Raw genomic sequence first — 26,432 nt, forward strand, 5'->3', positions numbered from 1 at the left:
GCCTGGCCACTTCTCCTCCTCTGCTTAGAGATTAGTGTGCAATCCGCTCTACTTCCCCATTCTATAAATGTTAGGGGAGAAGTCAAAGGGCAGGGGGGATGGCTGGTAGGAGGAGAAGCCTGTGGTTCTCCGGTGTTACCTGGGTTGGGTGGGTAAGTCTGATTCTAGGATTCACTTTTAGAAACTCACCTGCCCACAGATATAAACTACATTTTCTAGGATCTGCTTTACTAGTCATAAAGGTGGTATTTTAACCTCCATTTGCCTGATTCCTGTATCTCTCCCAATTGTTTCTGACCACAGGCAGGAAAAGAAAGTGCTATGTATTGGGCCCTCTCAAAGCTTAACAGTTGAACACTATCTCTGTAAATAATTCATAATGCACTCCAAGGGCAGGAGAACTGATCTACTTCCTCTGTCTGATGGTCCTGCACCCGTATTCCCACGGCATCCAATGCAGTACTACCCATGGGGCGTCACATAGGCCATTACGATGCTCAACCCCAGGAGGCACCAGCCTGCAGCGGTGAAACTCAACAAGCTCTAGGAATGCTTGCTGAGTTTCAAAGAAATAAATCCTACTTCCAGTGTCTTCACAGTTACTCAGACCTGCCTCTCTCCCAAATTGTCACACCCAAACAATCTAGGAATGATGAATGGGTTTAAATTTTCATTTCTGAAATTCTTCCAAAAAAGACTATGTGTCCCTCTTAGATAGCACAGACCAGTCATTTCAACCGTTCGCTTTTTAAGAGCGAAGCGTTTTTAACTAATGAAACAATACTCAAAGTCTCAGTACGTGAAACAGTTCCTTCAAGCAAACATGAACCATTCATAGCCCAGAGCCCCACCCACCCAATTTCCCTTACACCCCTCTGGATGCACCCAGGGATATTCAGGAACCCTTTGGCTCCATTCAAATAAAGACGTGCCCAGGGGCAGGTGCCCAAGCAGTTGGCCTCCAGGGACCTCTCCTACAGCCCAGATTCTGCAGCAGCGTCCATTCCATCAGGATAAGAGAGAGACAATGAATGCACAAATATTCACACACATACACACACACACACACACACACAAAATCAGGAAGAGGTTAAAATTCTGGGGAAAACCAAGAAAAGCAAGTACTTAATGCCCTGTTTCTGCAAAAAAGAACAAAGGGTCGATGATAAATTTTCTATTAAAGGCAGATCAATACACAAATCCAGGAGAAACACATCCTACTGATGGCAAAGGCTGCAGCTCTCTCCTGGATGAGGATGCCCAGTAGAAGGGGAGTTCCAGGTCAGGCTCCTCCTTCTGGTCACTCTGTGATGGTCATCCCTTATGTAGCTCCCTTGGGTTATGCAGTAATGAACCTGACAACCTAACCTGGCTATAGGGTTTCTCAACCACAACAGTCAGATAACAAAACAGCAAGGCTCAGGTGTATGAGAGAATTTTTGGCCTCCTACCCTGGACCTCCTCCCAGGTACTCTCTAGAGCCAGGCGTCCAGGCCACGTTTGACAGCAACAGAATTGACCAAGCCACTGTGATTGGCTCTTGAGAAGGGTTGCATGTGCTGGGCCATTCCGATGGGTCCAGAAACTAGACTAGAGAATGGCAGTCAGCCCCAGGAAACAGACCAATAGGATTTGAGTCAACTTTATTGAGACAAATGACAAGTGTAGACAGGATGAGAGAGCATGAGGGGGGAAGTAGTGACCACTGGCCATTAGAACATCTGATTCAGAATCGCAAGCCCTGTGTTTGAGCCCTATCTCTTCATTTATTTTATGTCTTGGCCACGCCACTTTAACTTCTCTCAGAATCAGTTTCCTTATTTGTAAAATGGGAAAAATAGACCTACTTTAGACTAAGTTAAAATGTACGATGATACACAGATATTTAAAACTATTACTTTCCTTTCTTCCTTCCTTTTAAATTCTTTACCTCTAAGGTTAAAATGTTCAATCTCACCTCACAGGGGTGTTCGTATGACTTTAAAAGAGAATGTATCTTAAGGTGTTTAATGAAACTCCAAAGCTGCCTCCACCTGTTCATAAGGAAAAGGGCCAGTCTCAACCATAACAAGGGAAAGGTAGAAAATTCAATGCTTAAGCCTCCATGTAATTTAAATTTGACTGAAGGGCAAAAAAACAAAATCTCAATAAATGGAGAGAGTTACACTGTTCGTAGATTAAAAGAATCAATTCTGTAAGATGTCAAACCTCCCTTTTTAATATATAAATTTAATGCAATTTCAATCAGAATCTCAATTGTTCCTTTTTTCGTTTGTTTTTCTCAGAGCTTGATGAATTGACATTCAATTCAAATAGAAAAGTAAAGGTAGAAGAACAGCCAAGAAATTTCTGAAGAGAAAACGTATGACAGGGACTACCTACTATAGTAACTAGGAGCCATTGGCAATGACCCTAAAACAAGCAATAATGAAGGCAATAATATCATTTACTGAGTGCTTCCAGCGGGGCCAAACCCTGACACATCACGGTTTACCTTTCACAACTCTGTGAAGTGGAATTGCTACTGTGACATTATCCCCAATTTAAATATGGACAACCCAAGTGGGAAAGCATTTTAACCAAACTCATGCAGCTAGTAAGTTACACAAGGAAAAAGAGGAGAGACACAAACCCATGAAATGTGTGAGAACTTAGCATATGTAAAAAGAGCATTTCAAATTGGAAAGAAAGAGCTGGATGATAATAAAGAGTGCTATAAAAGTAACAGAAGGAAAAATGGAAGAATATTTTTATTATTTAGGTAAGGAGAAGGGCTTCCTAAGTATTATATAAAGGTCAGAGCCATAAAGGGAAAGACTGACAAACATTTTTTACTTCTATATGGTATTTTAAAAGTCTTTAATTAAAGAGAAAAAATTTTAATAGGCAGAATGTTTTCACTATGTGTGTGATTTAGGATCAATATCCCTCACATATAAGCAGCTTCTAGTACTGAAAAAGTAAAAGACAATCTATTGGTAAAATAGGCAAAAGACGACTGTTTCCTATTAGATTTGTCTTCACAACAGATTGTCACCTCCTCAAAGGCAGAGTCGGTTTCTTATATGTGGATCTCTTTGGCTCAAACCCACAGGCCTGCGGTAGGTAATCAATAAGGACTTAGCCGGCAGCTTCTCCTGCTCTAAGCTGCCTTTCTCTGGGCTTCTCTGCTGGGGAAGCTGATCCACAGCTCCCAAACCAGGGCCCCCAGCCACACCATGAATTGTGGAGTCAGTCAAATGCTGGGGGGTGTTATCCAGAGGGTGGACTGATTTCACTCAGGGCTGATACTTCTTAACTTTCTTGTTCGAAAAATGGAAAAACTAATTGGCCAGCCCAAAAGTGGCCACCTAAATATTTGCTGAATGAGTTCATGAATGATGACTGTCATTGATATAAGAAAACTATCCAGCATACTGAGAATGAGTTAAGTCACAATACGAAATATATAGCAATTCCAAAATGCCCAGGTTTACTGGTCAGACTCGCCAATAGATAGAAAGAAACGTTTCAAATAAGCCAGTCTCCAAGACAGGTAATAGTATTACACACACTCATTCCAAAACACACCATGAAGCCTTCTGCTAATTACTTCCAACTCCCCCAAAGGAAAAATAAACATGAATGCCTATCACTAGTGGATCCCTTCTACAAAGTTATCCTTGTAAATACTAAAGAATGGGAGGGGGGAGAATCAAAACAATTTATTAAGAGTTTATAAAGAAAATCACAAGAATTAAATAGAACATATGGGCAAAGAATCTGAACAATTAACATAAAAAAGTAATTTTAAATGGATATGAAATAGGAAAAATACTTCACTCTCACTAGCATTAAAAATACTCATTAAACAAAAAAATGTAATTATAGGCAATCTGTTCGGTGCTAGAGCAATTCAATGAGTCAGACACTCACAGTCTGCAAGTGAACTTGGAAATGCATTCAATTCTGGAACACAATTTGGCAAAATGTCTCAGGAACCTTGGTTCACATTCTTTAACACAGTAATTTTCAACTTCTAGGAAATATTTCAGAATGTCAACTAATATCTTTGCATGAAGATCTTCACCTCAACATTATATTTAATCAAGAAAATTTAGAGCCTCATAAATATCCAACAATAAAGGAAGTGTTAATAAAATTCCTTCTAAATTATATTTACGGGGAATTTTAATGATAAGGATATTTTTATGATAAAAAAATTAAATAAATGTACAATTTCAACTTGCATACATGTCAAAGTCTCAACTATGTAACATGTGCAAGACAAAACACCAAAATGTTAATAGGATGGTAGTATTTCTCCAAGTCTTTGAGTCTTTAGGGTGATTGATTTTCTTCTTTAAGCCTTCATACGTGTTCTCCATAGTAAAAATGCATTCATTTAAAAATCAGAGAAAAAAGAAAAAAACCTTCCTTTAAATGATGACATTTCACATTTTAAAATCTCAAATGGGGTGACATTTCCCCCACGGGACTCCATACTGCTTTAAAATGCTGAAAGTTTCAATCTATTGAACTACAAATTGTGAAAGTAGCAGCAAACCTGCCTCCTCCTCTCTCTCCTCCCATCCATCTCTGTTCAGCCTGCTCCTCCCGGGCCAGCCGGTCAGTTCAGCCCCACAAGGCTTGCTCCTTGGCTCTGAAGCCCTCACTGTGAATCACATACTCTTGGGTCACTCATCTGTTTCTTGGTAACTGTCAAGTTCCTTTCAAAGTCACTCAGCAAACATGGGCCGAGTGCCTCCTCTGGGCTGGGCTGTGTGCTAGACACTTGCCAGTCAGTGGGCTCCACTGGCAAGTCCCTAGGCTCAGCCTCCTCCCATTTCCCTGGACACCTCTCCTTCTCAGCTGCCTCTTCCCCACCGCTCCCCCAGCAGGCCACAATCGTCTTGCCGCCGCGGTGATTCCTAACGGGTCTCCCACCTCTGGTCTCCTACGATGCATTCCATCTCCACTCTCTAATGGAGTCATCTTTCTGAAATGAAAATCTTACTATTACACACTTAACCCTGCTTAAAACCGCTCAACGCCTCTCACGCCACCCTCTGTCCCCACCACCTCTGCTCTTAAGACAAATTCTAAACTCTTTAACGTGGCTGCACGATCGGCCCTTCTCAACCTCTCCAGCTACACTGGTGACCCATGCATTTACAGATTTATTCATTTACTCCATGAGTTCAGGTGGAACACCTTCTGGGTCAGGCACTGTGCTGGGTGCAGGGGATCCAGCCGGGTATAGACACACCCTGTAGGCATGGAAGTCGGCCTTCACTGCAGCTGCTTTCTGTCCTTGCTACTCAGAGTGTGATTCTTGGACCAGCGGCATTAGCATCACCTGGAGCAGAATCTTGGGCCCTTCTGCAGACCTACTGAATGCAAGTATATACTTTTTTTGATTTGCAGGTGATGTTATATATCCTGTCAAAGTCTGAGGAGCCCTGCTTTGCGTTTCTTCAAATGTCAGTGCTGCTCTCCCCTATTGCCCTCTCCACGTGCCTTTCATCAGCCTGGGACACTCTTTGCCCTTCTCTCTGCCTAACTCCCCACTATCCTTCAGTTTCCACATGAATTTCCTGCCTGCTAGGAAGACTTCCTTCCCTGACCTCCTAAGTTAGGGTGAAGGGACACCCCCCATGTGGTATCACCATCAAAACACTTACAGCTCTATACTGTGATGTGGGCCCCGACCCCTGCAAACACTGTGGGAGCAGAGGGGCGGTCCTAGGAGCAAGCCTAGTGTCTGACAGAGTATAGTCAGACCTCGCTTTACTGCGCTTCACAGACGCCACATTTATTTTTTAACAAGTTGAAAGTCTGTAGCAGCCCTGCATTGAGAAAGTCTATTGGCACCATTTTTCCAACAGCATTTGTTCACTTCATGTCTCTGTGTCACATTTTGGTAATTCTCACAATATTTCGAACCCTCTGCAGCACAAAGATTACAACTCACTGAAGGCTCATATGACGATTAGCATTTTTTAGCAAAAAATTAATTAATTTTAATTAAGGCATACACATTGTTTTTTTATAGACATTATGCTACCGCACACTTAATAGACAGTTATGTTTACAGTATACCACTATAACAACTTTTACATGCACTGGAAAACCAAAAAATTTGTGGAACCGAACCTACAATATCTCTGAGGTATGCCTGTAGTTGGTCAGTAAAAAGCCATTAACAAAAACATAGAATTTGGTGCAACTGTAAAATACCCAGGCTTAAAAAATAATTTAAAGTTTCTAAATTCCTCAGGTGAGGGTAGATTTGGAGGAGTTGGGGACAGTGAACAGGTTCCTAGGAAGAAACCAACACTGTCTGCATCCATGTCTGCTTCATGTTTTATGCACAGGCTTAGCCTTGGACGAAACCCCTGCCAGCGCACTGGACATCCTTGTGTAAATTAGAAAGAGAAGTTCCTCCCTCAGCACAGATGCAATTCTAGGCCAGGGTGCACTGAGGACCTAGCAAGCAAACTGGTTTCTGGTTGCCCCCATGCAGGGTATAGCCTGCACCACCATATGTGGTGGCCCTGCCTTGTGCCCCGACTAAAACCAACCCCGTTTGGAAAGAACAGCCATGGAGCAAGCACTGGAAACCAGGTCCTGGCTCTGCATGACCTCGGGTGAGGAATTTACCTTGTTATACAATGGAGATACGTAACGTCAGCCATGACTACTTCACAGGGCTCTCTCAACATTTTTAAATAGAGTGGCATCATACCTTCCACAGAGTGTATTTTCTAAAATCAAATGGTAGGGTAAAAGTTGCATATGACCACAATTGCTCTTGAGAATGCCTTCACATCACCCATGAAATAGAGTCCATGCCCAGGCTGACATGCCACTCTGGAGACTGGCATGCGTCTCTCTCAATAAGCCCACCACAACCTCCAGGGAGGGAAGAGATGCTGATTCTTTGGTAAAAACATCAGTTGAACTGACTGGCTTCCATGCCTAGGCCATGTCTACCTAATGTACAGAACCGGAAGTACCAGAATCACCCTCAGTGCGATGAGATACTCACAGTACGAGGCCTTCAGCCCCCGAGGCAGCTGAGGGAACAGCAGATTCCCCCCTGCCATCTCATACTCACTCTGGGGTACATGCCCACTGAAGAGAATAGCAAGTGGAATCACTAATTCAGTTTTAATTACGTTTCCCTCTCTCTTCCTTTTATGCCCAACATGTATAGTTGACTTTGAGCAAGTTAAATGCATAGTCTAATGAAGCTTGAAAACTCTGAAGCAAAGTATAAACGCAAGGCATTATCTTTGTGATACGCCTACCTGACTAGTAGTCTGTGACGTGGGGAAATCCACACTGTTCAGGACACAAAGCTACCAGTGTGGGAAACCTTTAACTCACTCCCTTAGCTCTGGGCACATGGGCAGACCCCTCCCCTCCCATGCAAAGGCACTGCTGGCGTGCTCCTGGGAACAGCTGTTGCTTTGGGTTGTGTCCCCCGTAGAGGAAGGGCTGGCACGGAGCCAGTCACAGTCTTTCACTTCATTCCTCTCAGGCCTATTTGGCAAAATGTCTCAGGGTAGGAACTAGGGTAGGTCTCGAGGTAGGAACTAGACCTACTGGCTGAGGAGGTGAAATGGAACAAGGCAGCAACTCTAGTGTGAAAGTGCAGGACCAACCCTCTCAGAGTTGCTGATACCCAAAGCTAATCTCTCAGCTCAGCGTCTGCACTGGCCACCAAGTAAAGAGTCCTCTCCGTTGCCTGCACCAACACTCCAGACTGAAAAAAAGTCCCAGCTCCTTCCAGATAAAAGCCACACGTGCCCACTGCTTTCCAGAGCAAAACATATCATCCTGAATGCCACCAAAATAAACACGTATCCTAACGTGCCACCTGGGCCACTCTGGAAATGTTCTAGTGAACCAATGACCTACTTAGTTCAATCCTACATATAAAGAACAGGATTCCTTACAACCGAATAGTGTTTTTAAAAACCAAGCACTAGGGCTTCCCTGGTGGCGCAGTGGATAAGAATCTGCCTGCCAATGCAGAGGACATGGGTTCGAGCCCTGGTTCGGGAAGATCCCACATGCCGTGGATCAACTAAGCCCGTGCGCCACAACTACTGAGCCTGCGCTCTAAAGCCCGCAAGCCACAACTACTAAGCCTGCGTGCCACAGCTACTGAAGCCTGCGTGCCTAGAGCCCATGCTCTGCAACAAGAGAAGCCAGAGAAGCCCTTGCACCGCAACAAAGAGTAGCCCCCACTCGATGCAACTAGAGAAAAGCCCGCACACGGCAACGAAGACCCAACACAGCCAAAAATAAAAAACAAATAAAAATTAAATTAAATTTAAAAAACAAAGCACTCTTCAACACCAGCCCTGCTATGGCTATGTTTCCATACAGCCCACTTTCCATACTTCCAATTAATCTCCATTCAACAGGAAAGTGCTAAGAGAAAGCAAGTTCTATACTTGTGTATAGCTATTGACCTAGATTCTTCATTAATATATTTGTGGAAGTTATTATACACAAAACAAATACCAATTAACAATACATTTTGACTAACAGTGATTACAGTATTTGATTAATACTGTCTCTGACAGAAAACTGGGGTCACCAGTGAAACAAAATTTTATTTAGAAACTCTCAATTGGGCATCTACTGGTGTTACCCGCTCTGCTAAGTGCTATAGGGAGATAGATACAAATGTGAACTGGACAGAGATTCTAACCCACCTCCTCCCTCCCCACCTAAGAAGCCTTAAAGTCTACAAGTGCCTTAGGCCAACAACTCAACATAAGGAAGCCAATAGGAAAAACACTAACTCTGGGCGGAAAAGAGATCAAGAAGTCTTAATTGGTTAGTGACAAGTACAAATGCTCATGTGAAGAACTGTAACTCATCAATCCATACCATTTACCCCAACATACACACTGGCTTCAAGGAACAACATTTAGCTGATGGGAGAAAAGAAAACCTAAGACAGCAACAGAGAAAGAGGAGATATTTTACTCTTCCAAGCACATCAAGGTATGGTTCAGAATGGTCTGAATACTCACTGTTCTTCTTGTACATCAAAATTTCAAAGGAATTCATCTCATAGTTCTCAAATGTTTGCCGCACCTTTTCAATGGTGTCTTTATCAGTCAGCTCCCCGTACATAAAACTGCAAAGCAACCAAACAGCCCAAGTTAGATGAACAAGTATTTATTATTCTACAAGCATCTATTAAATACCTGCTCTACACCCAGCACTGTGCTTTGCACTGTGGAACACACGCACACACACACACACACACACAATGAAAACATTTGTTCAATCAAAAACGATTTACTGATTGAGCCGGAATCAAGACTCCATCCCTGTCCCCCCAAAACTGACAGTCGAATGAGACACACTAGAAAACAGTAGATCAGAAAACAGTAGATTAGAGAACAGTATGACCAACACATGAGGAATTACAACACTAAGAATAGGCACAGAGCACTGTCTGAGTGGTCAGAAAAGGCTTCCCAGAGGCAAGAACAAGAGATCTAAAGAGCAGGTGGAAATCTGCTGAGAAAAGGAGGGAAAGGAACATTCTATGCAAAAGATAAGCATGTGCAAAGGCACAGAGGTGAGAGGAAGGTTAATTCTGGAACCTGAATACGGTTCAGTTCCATATGTCTGGAATGTAGACAGTAAGGGGAAAATTAGCAACAGGTAATATGGAGAGGTAAGCAAGGGCCAGATCATGGAGGAGACCATGGCATTACAGGTCAGGTGAAGTCATTTAAACTTTATCCCGAAAGCAATGCAGGGAGGGCCCCTGCAGGGTTTCAGGCAAAAGAGTTACATAACGAGATCTGCATTTTAGAAATACAATTCTGAGAGACGTCCTGAGAAGGATGGCAGAATAAATCTGGACCACAGATTTTTCCTCTTCTAATTCCTAACAAATTAAACAAAAGAATAGGGAAAAAAAACACAAAAAGTCACCAAACAAGAAAAAGGGCGCAATTTGATGCTCTAAATATCAAGACATACTGTAGCTAAGGAAAGAAAAGAAGATTCAGCAAACAGAAGATTCAGCCACTGTCTGTGCAGCTCTTTTCCCTACCCCACCACTTAAAAAGAAAAAAGAGCTCTGGGTTGAATAAATCCAGATGATAAAATTCTACAAATTCTTTCTAATACTTCTCCACACTCCTCACAATTTGGAGAAAAGTAAACTAACAGGGTAAATAAGCATCCTGAAAAAAAATTAGAGAAAACCTCTGGATAGTAGAAGCCTCTGCCTACTAATACTGGCTCTCAGCAGAGGCAGGAAAACTGCCGGGACTGTCCATCTTCTTGGGTCCGCACACTGAATATGGTCTGAAGACCAAGGTTTTTCCCTCTAGGAATGGGATAACATTCCCAACAACTAGGCTGAGCGACACTAACAAAACGTGAGAGGAGAGAAACCATCCCTCAATGGGGCTGGAAAAGCCAGTCCTCCAACAAAGGCTGCCCATGGACCGCCCCCCCAAGCATGTCCCCTGCCCACCCCAGGCCTTCAGACGACACCAACAAGGAAGGACAGCCATGCTCAGCCCTCAAGTCTTATGTAATGTATAGAAGCAGCGGTGTGGGTTCCCAAACAATACACAACCCATCTTCTAAAACTGCGCATACCTAACTGTGCAATTTAGCTTTTTCTTGATGACTTGAATCATAGAATCACAGAATTTCAGAACAAGAACCTCAGAAGTTATCAAACACAATTCCTGAACCACCAAGTCAAGCGCCATGCTCAGCTTGATACTGGAACAGCCGTGGGCTTACTGTGAGCTTCCACTTTCCAGCACCCTGCAAGAAAAGTGCCCTAGCTATTGACTTTATGAATTCCGTGTCACTTTTGTTATCACGTTCCTTCCCAGCCCACCGAGAGATGCTATTATCTGTGGTTCCCCGTGAGCCCATCGCATGTAGTACTCTGCTTTGGGGCTGTGTTCTTCGTCTATAAACCAGGAAAACAGATAATTGAGCTTGGTGAATTACCTTTAAAAAGAAGGATAGATCAAGGCTAAATTAGCCATGCCTGAGAACAAGAGGATTTCTTTCTCCCAGGAGGTAAAAACTTAAGCTCTATAACCATTTTACTTAGCTGGTTTTGCTCTAAGGCCTTTTTAGCTTCCTCCCACTTTCCCTTTCTGAATGGATTTGCTAGATAAGTGACTTATGTGATGGTTGTATAGGTTGGCAATTTCCTTCACAAGGTAAAACCAATCCCTGCAAAGTGGAGTCTTCAAATAAATGAAGTGCCGTAATTATGCCCAGCTTTCCTTACTCTTATGTACTTTTTCAAGTTGTAGTTTAGTGGTAGGTGTACATTTCCTTTGTCTGGACATTAGATTTCAGATGCCTGCAATGCAAGAAATCAGCCAAAAGGCTCCTGAGCAATTAGGGATGTGGCTAACACAAAGGCACGTTTACTTTCCTTCTAGAGAAGGGACACCTTCAGGGAATTAAATAAGTTTCTTAGAGTTGCGCGTAAAAGAAAGTTGGCTAAATTATCCAGTTCTCTTATCTGATTTTCTTAAAGTGTCTGATTATAGCCAATAAGAAGCAAGAAAGGTAAGGAAAGGCTGCTCAAGTCACACGAAAAAGCGAGCTCACTCTCCCAGTGTGTTCTGATTGTGTACGTGCCCATACAGATGGAGACATAGATGCAGATACACAGATACTCAAGAGGATAACAGCACACCAAGAATATAAGAGAATTCTATCGTAATACTTGAGTCATAATTTTTAAACCTTTGAGGGAATCTTTTTTTTTAACACCTTTATTAGAGTATAATTCCTTTACAATGGTGTGTTAGTTTCTGCTTTATAACAAAGTGAATCAGCTCTACATATACGTATATCCCCATATCTCCTCCCTCTTGCGTCTCCCTCCCACCCTCCCTATCCCACCCCTCGCCTTTGAGGGAATCTTAAATTTTCCATTTCCCAGTCCCAAAAACCTAAAATTTAAGAAAATGATAATATTTTCAAAACATTTAATACTTTTCACCAAATGAGTTACTTGGCTGATTTAATATCAAGAAAATGCAACTTCTGAGAACCAAAGACTATGACTGGGTCAGATGGGTTTTTCCACCCTTTGGAGATGAGTTCACTTTTGGGTGTAGCAGGTTTAGGAAAATGATTCCACTGCATGCGAACACCACTGAAGACAGAAGACTCTGAGGAAGGTGAGGAGTGAGAGGCGCCAAAGGCTGTGGAGCCAAGACCTTGTTGGGGCAGCGCAGAGTCCGGGTCACACGCTCCGCAGGACACCTTGAAGATGCTCTAAAAGAGATTTCCTAGTGCCACGGCCCAAGGGCGCTGCTTGGTTAGGAACCCTGTCAAATGCACAAGCTGCACAGCACCCTTTGCTTCTGCCTTTGAGTCAGTGATCAGAGAGAGATGTGACAGCAGCAAGGCAGCAAGACATGGTTCTCTTCTCGTTTTCTGATGAAAAGCCCTATGAACAAGGCCCTTGTCTCCAACATGCTGTTTATTCTTAAAAAGCGGCCATACGTGTTTTAAAATTAATTTAATCATCTAAAATCATCCATTTCATTTGATTTCATTTAATCGTCTTTCACATAATTTCCATCTAAACCCTCATAAAATTTTGAGTTCACATTTTATTGATAAAGTGATTTTCCTGAGTTTTTCTAGGTTTTCTCCCATCTCACTGACTGTAAATTCATTAGCTGTAGGGACTATGTTTTAGATCTTCTTTGATTTTCCCAGTACAGTGTGTGAACTAGAGATGATCGTGCAATAAATATTCCTGAATGAACGCTGCATGAAAGGAAATTCCCAAGCTGAGTGAGCCAGTTTCTTTTTCCAAAAAGATACCATGATAGAGTGTTGAACAGAACCCCAAACATAAATACCTGCAGGTACTGCTTTTTTGCATCACTTCCGCCCTGTGATAGCCAGACAGCTTGCAAAATCCATCATTGCTGTACACGATAGGCCAGTCCACTATCTGGGCATTCCCCAACACAAAATTAGTATCTGTTAAAAAAAAAAAAAAAGAAGAAGAAGAAGAAGGGGAAGGAGAAAAGAAAAGGGCATATGAGGCAAGACATTAGTTGAGATTCAATGAGGACATAAATAATAACCAATCCAGGTATTTTTGTTTCCCTCCAAAATGGCCCTCTGAGGAATACAGAAGAACAGAACTTTAGAACTGAATATTTGGAATGCAAATGCTGAGGTTTCTGTACTCCAAAGGAAGCATGCTTAACCAACCAACCAACGTTTTCAGCAGAAATCCAGTGATTTCCATAAGACATACTCAACTCCTAATTTTTCATCTCTGTGAGATTATGCTGGTAATGAGCTGGAGAGAATCCAAAAGTAATTTCTTCTGGGCTCCATCCAGCATCTTGGCCCTGTCAGTCTTTTGGGCAGAAGCTACAAACTGGCCTTATTCACCCTGATTAATATTTGCTGCTCCTTGGAGGAGAAGGCCTTCTTAGAAAGGCAAGGGGACAGCAGGTTGCCTCCTGGAATACACACACCAGAGAGCCTTCCTCTCCATAAAGAAGTGACTTAGACCTTCCTAATGCTAGGGTTCCATAGAACCTGATCAAGATGCTGGCAATGACAAAAACTTTCTTACTGATTTTGAAATCATGGAGCCACAGAAAGCACATTTCAGAGCTCTTTCATGGAGCACCGGCCCACCATTCACTTGTGATGCGGGGATTAAGTAAGCCAGATATGTTGGGCTATTTAGCATGTTCTCACCACTTTCCATATTTTTAAAGATCAGAAGTCTTCGGTACCTTTTGTGCTCAGGAAATCAAGTGTCCCTCTTCTCTTTTCAAGACCTTAAGCAAATAACATCCAGAACTTCAATATAATCATTATTTTGGCTTGGCTCTCTCCCCTCCACAGAATAATCACCCCTTCCACACCTCCCCCCGACCAAAAAAAGGAATGAAAGGACACACATACAGACCCTTCTTTTGTTGTAAACTGGAGGGGGTTTTGTTTATATATGTACACTATGTGGAGTGGAATAATGGTGACATGTAATGTCCTCATTTAATTGGGAGGTTAATTTTGTTCTAGTACAGCATTTACAGTTTATGCACAATATGGGCAACCATCCTTTCCTATCTATGTGGGAAGGAATAGAGGAAGGAGAGGCAGGAGGAATAGCTAAATACCATAATCTACTCTTTTTTCCGACATTTGGTTTGTTTATTAACACTTGCAAACATTTGAAAGCTCTTAGATTTGAGTGGGCAGCTTAGCTGCCACCAGCTTTGAGAAGACTCTCTGCAGTGCTCCAGCTACACAGCGTACCTGGATACCTGTTCCTTTCTGGTGGTCCAAAAGGATGGGCCCTACCTCACTGTGCCCTCACAGTCTGCTGCAGCCCCTTCCAGTGTGAGCAATCTTGGTGAAAGGTGATGTCTCTGCTTGGTGGTTTCGGCCACCAGGAAAGCTGACAGCTAAAGGGCCTGTAGCAGTGGCTCCCCACCCCGCCAAGAGAGACCTTACCTCAGCCAGATGGACCCCACGCACCTGAGCCTCTGACAGTGGACACGAGAGGGAACTAGCAGGTGGTCACCAGGTGGTGGGGTGCTCATCCACCCCTTCCTGCTGGGAGAGCATGGCTGCATCCCTCACCCAGCCTGCAGATGCCTTCAGGGCCACCTGGGATCCTACGCCTGGCTCCCCAATCTAAGGTGGGTGCTGTGGCTCCTTCATTTCCTACTCAAAATTTCCTTTTACTCCAAGTTGTCAGAGCTCAGCTGTGTACTGGAAGTAAGACTCCTCACTGAGAACCCCTGGGTGTGGTGATGTGGGCACTGCTGACCTCATGGACTACGGCACTTGCAGCCAACCTGAGCCTCATAGGGTCAGAGATTCAGCATCAGATAAAACAACAATATTGGTTCCACAGTCGGAAGTAGCAGAATTAAAATGAAAGAAGAGCTTACTTACTTATTTATTAGCAATGGAAGCTACGCTTACTGTCAGTCTGAGCAGGGACTTCAACTCGAGGGATTCATTTTATGAATACGCACAGCTTCAAAGTTCTAACCCCTGGCTAAATTTAGAGAGCGCCTATCACTTATTTGTTCAATTTCTTTCTCTTTGCTGAAGATGCGCATCTGTGTACATATCTATTGTGATGAGTAATACAGTAAGTTACTCTTAATGTACTCTTGGGAATGCTTTGATATACTGAAAAGGAACAGAAAACAGCACCATCATGAAGTGAATCTGCAAACCTGCTAATCTTATAAATATGCCTTTAGTAAAAATACACAGCCAGTCCTTCCCTCTGTCTCTCCCCATATATGCACAAGTACTTCGAGTTCCCATTGGATATCAAGCACAATGCAAGACCCTGGGATATCCAGCTTGACAAGGTATGGTCCATGCCCTTCGGCAACTTACCAGAATAAAGAGGCCTGCATACAACTAACTAAACAGGGCATGAAATACTTAACTCTGTTCGAGGGAGGTAAAGGACTGTGTCTCTGAGTGGTCACAGTGGAAGTTGCTCTCGTCTGGAAGGATGAGTAAAATTCACTTAAACATTTTCAATGCCTAAAGTGTACCTGTCACAGATGACACAAAAATAGATAGAGAACTGAAAATACGACGCCTGCCTCTGGCAAACGTAAGAGGCTGTGGGAAGAACAGAAAATTTCAGGCAGAGGACCCAGCAGGAGCAAAGGTCGGGCAGCACAGGACACGGAGCAGACTGGTGTACACACAGCGCAGCCAGGAAGACGAATGAGCGGGAGGTGAGCCTGCAGACTGGACTGCAAAGGGTCTTGAATATCAGGGAGCTCTGACTTTATTCTGGAGACAAGCTAACCCTTCATGCTGGTCTTCTCTCCCTGAAAAAACTCACGTTTCTTGAACTGAGTAACTAAGCCTTAAAAGAAGTACAAAATTCGCTGAATTATCCCTGAGTTCATATGAAGTCTAGTCAGTTTAACTCTCTAAGTTCTTAAGAAGAACTTAAAAAAAAAATACTAATTAGTATCCTCAGAAAGACTCAAGTGACAATATACCCATAAAACAAAAACAAGATGCTGGGTGGGGGTGGGGGTGGGGAAGACCCATAGGAGAACAAATGAACAAGTAAATAAGAGCTCCTGTAAATTCAAAGTAACAATTAAAAATTCAGCATAAATGTTAGAAGACAAAATAAAGTCTCACAGAGTATAGTACAGAAAGAGACATAAAAAAATAAGACACAGAAGATCAATCAAGAAAAACAGCATGCATCCTAATAAGAAGAGCAGAAAGAACAACACAAGAATAGGACAGAAGACATTTTTTTTAAATTAAACAATCAAATCTGAGGGTAGAATAACGATATTTTCAGATATGATCTTCAGGTAAGATCTGGGAAATTTATTTCCCATATATTCTTTCTTAGGAAGTTACTTGAGGATGTGTATCAGCAAAATGAGGGAGTAACACATGAAAGAAGACAACATGGGAACTAGGAAAAAAAACTGGCTCCAAATATAGAAAGCAGGGAAGGAAGCTAATAGAAAACATTCAATATGGAATGCTTCAGAGAACAGAAGTTCCAGAAGACAAGTTATTTAGAGATAAAGGAGGTCAGGAGTTAATGATATTCCTGATAATCTGGAATAACATGAAAAGCTTAGGCAGACTTCCCTCATAGCGCAGCGGCTAAGAATCTGGCTGCCAATACAGGGGACACGGGTTCGAGCCCTGGTCTGGGAAGAACCCACATGCTGCAGAGCAATTAAGCCCACGCGCCACAACTACTGAGCCTGCACTCTAGAGCCAATGAATCACAACTACTAAGCCCGCGTGCCAAAACTACTGAAGCCACACACCTAGAGCCCATGCTCCACAACAAGAGAAGCCATCACAAGGAGAAGCCCGTGCACCACAATGAAGAGTAGCCCCCACTCGCTGCAACTAGAGAAAGCCCACGCGCGGCAATGAAGACCCAATGCAGCCAAAAATAAATAAATAAATGAATGAGTAAATTTTTTTTAAAAAAAAGATACTGAGGCATGTTAAAATTAAAAAAAAAAGTTTAGTAAACATATATAATTTGGGGGGCAGAAAAGAAAACTAGAAACATCAAAGAAAACAAAAGCTGTGCAGGAAGGGAAACCAAATCATACTATATCACATCATTGTCATGTAAACACATTATTAAATTCCAATTTCTACAACCAAGTCAAAATGGACAGATCATCCAAAATGAAAGTAAATAAGGAAACACAAGCTTTAAATGATACATTAAACAACATGGACTTAATTGATATTTATAGGACATTCCATCCAAAAACAACAGAATACAATTTCTTCTCAAGTGCTCATGGAACATTCTCCAGGATAGAACATATCTTGGGTCACAAATCAAGCCTTGGTAAAATTAATAAAATTGACATTGTATCAAGTATCTTTTCCCACAACAACGCTATGAGACTAGATATCAATTACAGGAAAAAAATCTGGAAAAAATACAAATATATGGAGGTTAACCAAGATACTACACAATAACCAAGAGATCACTGAAGAAATCAAAGAGGAAATCAAAAAATACCTAGAAACAAATGACAATGAAAACACGACGACCCAAAACCTATGGGATGCAGCAAAAGCAGTTCTAAAAGGGAAATTTATAGCAATACAATCCTACCTCCAGAAACAAGAACATCTCAAATAAACAACCTAACCTCACACCTAAAGCAATTAGAGAAAGAACAAAGAAACCCCAACTTAGCAGAAGAAAAGAAATCATAATGATCAGATCAGGAATAAATGAAAAAGAAATGAAGGAAACAATAGCAAAGATCAATAAAACTAAAAGCTGGTTCTTTGAGAACATAAACAAAATTGATAAACCATTAGCCAGACTCATCAAGAAAAAAAGGGAGAAGACTCAAATCAATAGAATTAGAAATGAAAAAGGAGAAGTAACAACTGACACTGCAGAAATACAAAGGTTCATAAGAGATTACTACAAGCAACTCTATGCCAATAAAATGGACAACATGGAAGAAATGGAGAAATTGTTAGAAAAGCACAACCTTCTGAGGCTGAACCAGGAAGAAATAGAAAATATAAACAGACCAATAACAAGCACTGAAATTGAAACTGTGATTAAAAATCTTCCAGCAAACAAAAGCCCAGGACCAGATGGCTTCACAGGCAAATTCTATCAAACATTTAGAGAAGAGCTAACACCTATCCTTCTCAAACTCTTCCAAAACATAGCAGAGGGAGGAACACTCCCAAACTCATTCCACAAGGCCAGCATCACCCTGACACCAAAACCAGACAAAGATGCCACAAAGAAAGAAAACTACAGGCCATTGCCACTAATGAATATAGATGCAAAAATCCTCAACAAAATACTAGCAAACAGATTCCAACAGCACATTAAAAGGATCATACACCATAGTTAAGTGGGGTTTATTCCAGGAATGCAAGGATTCTTCAATATACGCAAATCAATCAATGTGATACACCATATTAACAAATTGAAGAATAGAAACTATATGATCATCTCAATAGATGCATGAAAAGCTTTCGACAAAATTCAACACCCATTTATGATAAAAACCCTGCAGAAAGTAGCCACAGAGGGAACTTACCTCAACATAATAGAGGCCATATATGACAAACCAACAGCCAACATCATTCTCAATGATGAAAAACTGAAACCATTTCCACTAAGATCAGGAACAAGACAAGGCTGCCCACTCTCACCACTATTAATCAACATAGTTTTGGAAGTTTGAGCCACAGCAATCAAAGAAGAAAAAGAAATAAAAGGAATACAGGGCTTCCCTGGTGGCGCAGTGGTTGAGAGTCCACCTGCCAATGCAGGGGACACGGGTTCGTGCCCCGGTCTGGGAAGATCCCACATGCCGCGGAGCGGCTGGGCCCGTGAGCCATGGCCGCTGAGCCTGCGTGTCCAGAGCCTGTGCTCCGCAACGGGAGAGGCCACAGCAGTGAGGCCCACGTACCGCAAAAAAAAAAAAAGGAATACAAATCGGAAAAAAAGAAGCTATCACTGTTTGCAGATGACATGATACTATACATAGAGAATCCTAAAGACGCTACCAGAAAACTACTAGAGCTAATCAATGAATCTGGTAAAGTAGCAGGATACAAAATTAATGCACAGAAATCTCTTGCATTCCTATACACTAATGATGAAAAATCTGAAAGAGAAATTAAGGAAACAGTCCCATTTACCATTGCAATAAAAAGATTAAAATACCTAGGAATAAACCTACCTCAGGAGGCAAAACACCTGTATGCAGAAAACTGTAAGACACTGATGAAAGAAAGTAAAGATGATATAAACTGCTGGAGAGATATACCATATTCTTGGATTGGAAGAATCAACATTGTGAAAATGACTATACTACCCAAAGCAATCTACAGATTCAATGCAGTCCCTATCAAATTACCAATGGCATTTTTCACAGAACTAGAACAAAAAATTTCACAATTTGTATGGAAACACAAAAGACCCCGAATAGCCAAAGCAATCTTGAGAAAGAAAAACGGAGCTGGAGGAATCAGGATCCCTGACTTCAGACTATACTACAAATCAAGACAGTATGGTACTGATACAAAAACAGAAATATAGATCAATGGAACAGGATAGAAAGCCCAGAGATAAACCCACGCACATAGTGTCACCTTATTTTTGATAAAGGAGGCATGAATATACAATGGAGAAAAGACAGTCTCTTCAATAAGTGGTGCTGGGAAAACTGGACAGCTACATGTAAAAGAATGAAAGTAGAACACTCCCTAACACCATACACAAAAATTAACTCAAAATGGATTAAAGACCTAAATGTAAGGCCAGACACTATGAAACTCAGAGGAAAACATAGGCAGAACAGTCTATGACATAAATCACAGCAAGATCCTTTTTGACCCACCTCCTAGAGAAATGGAAATAAAAACAAAAATAGGGGGCTTCCCTGGTGGCGCAGTGGTTGAGAGTCCGCTTGCCGATGCAGGGGATGCAGGTTCGTGTCCCTGTCCGGGAAGATCCTGCATGCCGCGGAGCGGGTAGGCCCGTGAGCCATGGCCACGGGGCCTGCACGTCCAGAGCCTGTGCTCCGCAACAGGAGAGGCCACAACAGCGAGAGGCCCGCGTACAGCAAAAAATAATAATAATAAAATAAATAAATAAATAAATAAATGGACCTGATGAAACTTAAAAGCTTTTGCATAGCAAAGGAAACTATAAAAAAGATGAAAAGACAACCCTCAGAATGGGAGAAAATATTTGAATTTTTGAAGCAACTGACAAATGAAGCAACTGACAAAGAATTAATCTCCAAAATTTACAAGCAGCTCATGCAGCTCAATATCAAAACAACAAACAACCCAATCCAAAAATGCGCAGAAGACCTAAATGGACATTTCTCCAAAGAAGATATACAGATAGCCAACAAACACATGAAAGAATGCTCAAGATCGCTAATCATTAGAAAAATGCAAATCAAAACTGCAATGAGGTATCACCTCACACCAGTCAGAATGGCCATCATCAAAAAATCTAGAAACAATAAACGCTGGAGAGGGTGTGGAGAAAAGAGAACCCTCTTGCACTGTTGCTGGGAATGTAAATTGATACAGCCACTATGGAGAGCAGTACAGAGGTTCCTTAAAAAACTAAAAATAGAACTACCATACGACCCAGCAATCCCACTACTGGGCATATACCCTGAGAAAACCATAATTCAAAAAGAGTCATGTACCACAATGTTCACTGCAGCTCTATTTACAGTAGCCAGGACATGGAAGCAACCTAACTGTCCATCGACAGATGAATGGATAAAGAAGATGTGGCACCTATATACAATGGAATATTACTCAGCCATAAAAAGAAACGAAATTGAGTTATTTGTAGTGAGGTGGATGGACCTAGAGTCTGTCATACAGAGTGAAGTAAGTCAGAAAGAGAAAAACAAATACCGTATGCTAACACATATATGGAATCTAAAAAAAAAAAAATGGTTCTGAAGAACCTAGGGGCAGGACAGGAATAAAGATGCAGACGTAGAGAATGGACTTGAGGACACAGGGAGGGGGAAGGGTAAGATGGGATGAAGTGAGAGAGTGGCATGGACATATATACACTACCAAATGTAAAACAGATAGCTAGTGGGAAGCAGCCACATAGCACAGGGAGATCAGCTCAGTGCTTTGTGACCACCTGGAGGGATGGGATAGGGAGGGTGGGAGGGAGATGCAAGAGGGAGGGTATATGGTGATATATGTATACGTATAGCTGATTCACTTTGTTATACAGCAGAAACTAACACAACATTGTAAAGCAATTATACTGCAATAAAGATGTCAAAAATAAAAACATGTCAAAGCATGGAATATTTAACTATAAGTATCTGAATAACCACATCAATTCTAACACTGCAAAAATACAAATGATAAGCTTAGAGAGAGAAGAGAAAACAATCATGAGATGGTATCTAGAGCTGATACAGTAAAAAGAAAGGTATAAATATTTCACTTAAAGCTGCAAAGATAATCAATAAGGGAGTAATATAATTATATTAGGAGGAGGGGTAGGAAGTAGATAAAGTAAGCTAAAAGCTCAGATAAATTAACAGAAGTCAACAGATAATACCTAAAATTGATAAATCTGGAAATAGCTATAATGCATGTTATTTAGAGACCTGGCAGAAACTATAAGAAGAAACAGCTAAAATAAGAAAATGTGGCCTCTGGTGAGCAGGATGGGTGAAAGGACAAGGCATAGGATGGCTGTTTTTCTTTATAAGCTTTTCAGTTTGATATTTTTAACCATGAACATATACTACTTTGATAAAAATAAGTATATTCTTAATTTTTAATGAATTGAATCAGAAAAGATTAACTTATTGCTTAAATTTTTCAGTTACTAAAAAAACTAGAACAGGATATATTTCAAGCTCCAGATATCACTGTAATTTCTCATAAAAGTATTCTGGTCATCTTTTAAAGGTATTGATTGTTCCTCAAGCATTGCCAATGTTCCTGGGGTGCATATTACAGCCTTATCTGGGAAAAACCAAGTCCACTAGCATTTTCTTTGACTTTAGAAAGGAAACACAGAACAGAAGGTGCAGTAGAAATAGAATCATCGGCCTATTGGTCACCCACTTAGGGGATTTCTCATCATAGAATAAAATTCCAAGAGTTTCCTTTCATTGCTAACCCAAGCAAGAAATTATAGCTTCCAAACAGCAAGACTCCTTACTCACTATGCGATAGAAGGGCTAAGAATTCCCTCTTTTGAATTAGGGTTTTCTCTGGATATATACATGCACCTCAATGTTCACAGCAGCACTATTTACAATAGCCAGGACACGGAAGCAACCTAAGTGTCCACTGACAGACGAATGGATAAAGAAGATGTGGTGTACACACACACACACACACACACACACACACACACACACAGGAATGTTACTCAGTTACAAAAAAATGGAATGAAATAATGCCATTGCAGCAACATGGATGGACCTAGAGATGATCATACTAAGTGAAGTGAGTCAGACAGAGAAAGACAAATATCATATGAAATCACTTATATGTCGAATCTCAAATATGATACAAATTAACTTATTTACAAAACCGAAACAGACTCGTAGACATAGAAAACAAACTTATGGGAACCAAAGGGAAAAGATGGGAGGGAGGGATAAATTGTCATCCTATATTATGATTCTTCCTTGTAATATACAATGATGCTCCCAGGAAATATTGATGTGGGTGGAATGAATTGTTCCTCCTCTAAATGCTTGGGTTCTCCTGTCTATCTTTCCAATGTTTCCTCTCTTCTCTCTCTTGTAAACTATCACCTCTTACTTCTTAAAATTTAGTGTGCCAATCTATTTCTAGAGCAGTCCTCCTTCCACACAATGATAGAAGAGGAGGAAGGACAGGAGAGGAGGAGGAGAGGGGAGATGTTGTGTCTGGATCTCCATTTGAGACTCAGGGGTGGGAGAGACCACCACACTGGTGACTCAAAGGTGCTGGTCCTGTCAGCACTCCTGAGCCTCCCTCAGCTCCCATGGGGTCTGGAAAGGATCCAGAAGGTTCCAACTGTCCCACTCCTGCTGTAGTTACCTAAGCAGATGGTTATCAGAGTGGAGTGGGGTGACCATGTAGACAAATGCTGCATGTCAAACTGCCCACGCCTAAGATTAATTTGAGGGTTCAGGAAACTATCAGGGCCAGTGAGAGCCTCGATTAGGTCAAGTTACATATACACATACACACACACACACACACACACACACACACACACACAGAGAAAGAGAATATATGCTGAGTTGGGGCAGAGCACCAAGTTCTGTTCGATCCAAAGAACAGAACATAAGTTCACCAACTGCAGACTTGAGCCCCACAGATCAACTGGTCACCCAGCGACCAGCGGCCATTGCCAGAGATCCAAAGAAATAGTGGGGGAAAATAAGGCCTTGCATCTGGGGATCTGAGGTCCCAGAGGTGACGTAAGTGCCTGCCTCCACCACACATACCATGTGGAGAGAAGCATATGGGGTGGGTAGAATCGGCATCTGAACACAAACCGAGTTGCCCCAAAAGACTACCTAAACTGGAAGAGCTTGAGATACTAACTGGGAGGTTCAGAGTCCCCCCACTAACTAATTTCTCCTTGCTGGTCAGTGGGGTAGGAGCTTGTGAGGGAGAGATAAGATCTGTTAAATAAAATAAAGAAGTGGACCTAGGTGGGTCTGAGTCAATTTGCCATCATTCCTCCAGAAGTGTATCTGTCATAAGAATAAACAGGCTCAGAAAGTGGGAATCTCCTGAAAAAAGTGCATAGATTCTGGTGCAAGGACTCCATGACAGCAACTTTGTTGAGCCAAGGCTCCTTAATTCCTCCAGGCAGCTGGCTATATTCCTGCTGGTTAAGAATGCCAACTAAGAGGGCTCTAGTGAAGTGACACAGATCTTCTAGCCAAATGGAGTGATGTGCATTCCACATCCAACCATAAATGACTCAGATTATTTACTATTTCCAAGCTCAGTAAATGAAAACTTATTTTGAAGCCAAACAAAACAATTGGGAAAGTAACCCACTGCATGGACAAAATATCAAAAAAAATAACGTAATCTCCTAAGACTGCATCAGAATTGGCCAGATCTGGGGAATTCCCTGGCAGTCCAGTGGTTAGGACTCCACGCTTTCACTGCTGAGGGCCCAGGTTCAATCCCTGGTCAGGGAACTAAAATCCCACAAGCCACAGGCCGTGGCCAAAAAAAAAACCTCAAAAACAAACAAAAAGAATTGGCCAGATCTGGATCTCAGAGATTTGAAGATTTTAAACTGAGAAATGTTAGGATATCTAACATTCTTCATCTATGAAGACAGCATCACCACCACCAAGACCACATGTATTAATGCTCATCTATCAGGTGGGCAGGCACTAGTATTAACACATTTTTATAGATCTTGTAAGAGGGCTTAGAAAATCAAAGGAACTTTTCCTACATCACACATCTAATAGAGCAGGTACTGTCTCACATCTAACACTGTATTAGTCAAGGCTACTCAGAGAAACAGAACCATTAGGAGATATATATAGACATATATAGAGAGAGAGACAGAGACAGAAAGACAGACAGAGATTTACTATAAGGAATTGGTGCATGTGGAGGCTGACAAGTCCCAAAGTCTATAGTTGGCAAGTTGGAGACCCTAGAGAGCCAGCGGTATAGTTCCAGTTCGAGTCCGAAGGCCTGAGAACCCAGAGAACTGATGGTATAAGTTCCAGTCTGAAAGCTGGCAGGCTCAAGACCAAGGAAGAGCCAGTGTTTCAGTTCAAACCCAAAGGCAAGAAAAAAAAAAACAATGTCCCAGCAGTAAGGCAGGAGGAATTCCCTCTTATTTGGGAGTGGGTCAGACTTTTGTTCTATTCAGGCCTTCAACTGATTGGATGAGGCCCACCCACATTAGGGAGAGCAATCTGCTTTCCTCAGTCTACTCATTTAAATGCTAAACTCATCTAAAAACACCCTCACAGAAACACTCACAATAATGTTTAACCAAATATCTGGGCATCCCATGGCCTAGTTAAGTTGACGCATAAAATTAACCATCACAAGCGCCAAAGCCAATGTTCTTAACTGTATGACATTCTGCAATAATCTTTAACAGAATCAGCAGAACCAGAGCTCACAAATTCTGAGATGCCTTCAGAGTCCTTGGTAGTACTCTGGGACTCTAGTTTAGGCAGAATATACAGTAACTCTATAAAGCTCTACTTTAGTAAAGGGCTTTTATGAAGGCAACACTTATCCTTCCACACCTGGGCATTTCGCTAGAAAGAAATGTTGTAATGAATACTTTCGACCCCTTTCTCCCTCCCCCTCACTTATACCTCCCTAAGTAGAGTCATCAAGCTATCAGTAGGCATACCAAGAGCAAGAGGTGTCCACTCTGTGTGTCTTGGCCTCTCAAACTAGCCTGAGCCCCAGTGTGGTGGGAGAAGAAGGGGAGGGCTTGAGCTACTTGTCTCCTTATGACACTCAGAACCTACTTGCGACAGGCCCTGCCAGCCCTCTGCCGTCAGATTCTTGGCCTAGGTGTAGGTCAGTAACTCACAGCCTAGAAGCCAACGCCTAGGCTTGAGGAAGGAGACAGCACTGCTATGTTCTCTAATCTAGTTTAACAGTAAAACAAGCTGATGCTGTATTTTGACCTTCTTCTGGCTCCTTCAGCCAGTCTCCAATGAGGATAAAATGGGCTCTAACACATGAACAAGGAGCAAACCTCTAATACTCCAAAGGGTACTGAGAGAGCACCTGCTCTCCTGCCTCCTGGCACTACTGAATCACGCTGGTGACAGTCTTCACAAAATTCCTACAGAAAAAGAGACAATACAATCCCTTCTAGAACACTACTAGTGCTTTGTCAGACATTTTCACTTTCTCTCTTCTTTTTTAAAAAAATGTTTTTTAGAAAGACCAACCCCTTACATGTCTCAGGCCCTTGACTCAATGGTAGCTGGTACAGTCAAAGCATCACTATAGGACTTCCATGGTGGCGCAGTGGTTAAGAATCCACCTGCCAATGCAGGGGACACAGGTTCGAGCCCTGGTCTGGGAAGATCCCACATGCCGCAGAGCAACTAAGCCCATGCGCCACAACTACTGAGCCTGCTCTCTAGAGCCCACAAGCCACAACTACTGAGCCCGTGTGCCACAACCACTGAAGCCCGCGCCTAGAGCCCATGCTCCGCAACAAGAGAAGCCACCGCAATGAGAAGCCCACACTGCAACGAAGAGTAGCCCCCGCTCGCCACAACTAGAGAAAGCCCGCGTGCAGCAATGAAGACCCAACAGAGCCAAAAATAAATAAATAAAATTAATTTATTTTAAAAAAAAGCATCACTATAAAC

This window comes from Delphinapterus leucas, chromosome 1 (assembly GCF_059928025.1).
Source record: "Delphinapterus leucas isolate spDelLeu-1000000601 "Yukka" chromosome 1, BTC_Dleu_Yukka2, whole genome shotgun sequence".
Lineage (NCBI taxonomy): Eukaryota > Metazoa > Chordata > Mammalia > Artiodactyla > Monodontidae > Delphinapterus > Delphinapterus leucas.